Source organism: Eriocheir sinensis, chromosome 62 (genome assembly GCF_024679095.1).
Source record: "Eriocheir sinensis breed Jianghai 21 chromosome 62, ASM2467909v1, whole genome shotgun sequence".
In the NCBI taxonomy this organism is placed as follows: domain Eukaryota; kingdom Metazoa; phylum Arthropoda; class Malacostraca; order Decapoda; family Varunidae; genus Eriocheir; species Eriocheir sinensis.
In genome coordinates, this window is record NC_066570.1 from 2,092,501 (window position 1) to 2,094,179 (window position 1,679).

Here is a 1,679-nt window from a genome sequence, read left to right on the forward strand (position 1 = left end):
GAATGCACTGAAAAACTGAATACATCTAAAGAACAGAAATCCCTTTTAAACGTGGACTGTCCCGCCTCTGACCCACGCCGGAATAGTAGGAACAGAATACAAAGGGAGGGATCATCATCAGTGAATTGTGGGTGCAGCAAAGAAAGCTTACAGTAGTTGAATGCACTGAAAAACTGAATTAATCTAAAGAACAGAAAGCCCTTTTAAACGTGGACTGTCCCGCCTCTGACCCACGCCGGAATAATAGGAACAGAATACAAAAGGAGGGAGAGGACTTCATAAAGGTTCCCCCGAGGCCATTATAATTACATCCGCGGGTCGCCAGTGTCCAGCCGTGCAGTCGAACCCGAGTGGTTAAATACTTCCATATTAATCCGTTTAAATATTCTCGTCGGCGGGCGGTCTCTACTCAGGTTAATGGTGAGCCACAATAGTCTTCATTCTCATAGTTTTCGTCTCTCGTCCATTCATTCACAATCCATCCCCCCTGTCCTCCTTTCCTCCCCCCTCTGTGCTCCATCCCTATAATTGTCCTCCTCCTACAAAGCCGCCGCCTTCTACTTTTCCATCTTTCCTTCGCCCACTCCCTCCACACAAGAAGAACATCAGATTTGACCTATGCATTTGTTTGGTATTTCAGTACAGTAAACAAATGGAGTTCTTTTGTCATTTTTTTTTCACAACTGTCCTCCTTCCCTCCACCCACTTCCACCTCGTGCCGCCCTCCATTCCCTCCACACAAGAAGAACGACATCAGATCTGACTTATACATGTGTTTGGTATTTCAGTACAGTAAACAAATGGGGTGCTTTTGTTCCCACCCACTCCCAGCTCATGCCGCCCTCCATCCCCCTCACACAAGAAGAATGACATCAGATCTGCGAAATACATTTGTTTAGTCTTACAGGAAAATATAAAACCAAAGAGCTTATATCATCGTTCTGTCCCAAGTTCCAGGAAAGTTGTATTAATGGACTTCACATAATTCAAGTTTGTTACAAAGACTAATCCTGCCTTTGTCCGTTCTCTTGATTCCCTTCCGCGCAATGAATACAGAGCTTGGAAAATACCCTTGTGAATCCGAGACGAGTTACAGGCCGATGGAATCTCAGTACCTACACAGTTGCGTTTCCCATCCATGACTATTGCTCTTAATGTGCTTCTGTGGGTGTTTTTTTTACATCACACCAAAGAATATGAACGTTTTTGTCGTCAAGCTTTAGTGTGTGCTTGTCTGTTTATAAATTGTTGGATGCAGTCAGTGTTTTCTATTCCATGTCTTGTTTACTTTCATGGCAAAAAATATCGTCGCATTTCTTTGTGGTATGAAATGAGTGTTGTTTCAGGCTCATAGTCTTTTGCTTCTCATGTCAAGAAATATCGCAGATTTTCATTACGTGCGTTTCTGTTTCAGGTTTTTGCTCTCACCCCCGTGCGTGGCCTGGCAGGGGAGCAAGGTAAGCACCACGTCTCATAACAGTATGTTCAACGGAGTGTTTCTCTTGCGCCTTGCCAATTTCTGTCCAGTTTAGTTTGATTCCTCTTTGACTCTAGCGGAAGTTCTATGTCAGTCATATTGATTTTCGTGCTACATGCTTTTAAAATAGTTACCATGCCTCACCTCTTACACATGACAGACAGTTTTGGTTGACGCCATCAGACTCAGCACTGATTGTGGA

The 1,679-nt window shown here is 43.8% G+C and overlaps 1 long non-coding RNA gene across 1 annotated transcript in view; it reads left to right on the forward strand.

Annotated features, from left to right (window-relative positions):
• Positions 1 to 1,457, forward strand: part of LOC126986610 (uncharacterized) — a 117,123-nt gene extending 115,666 nt beyond the window's left edge. Inside the window, exon 3 of the long non-coding RNA XR_007739836.1 lies at positions 1,415 to 1,457. This is a non-coding gene — a long non-coding RNA (uncharacterized LOC126986610). The remainder of the gene's footprint in view (positions 1 to 1,414) is intronic.
• The last annotated feature ends 222 nt before the right edge of the window (positions 1,458 to 1,679 follow it).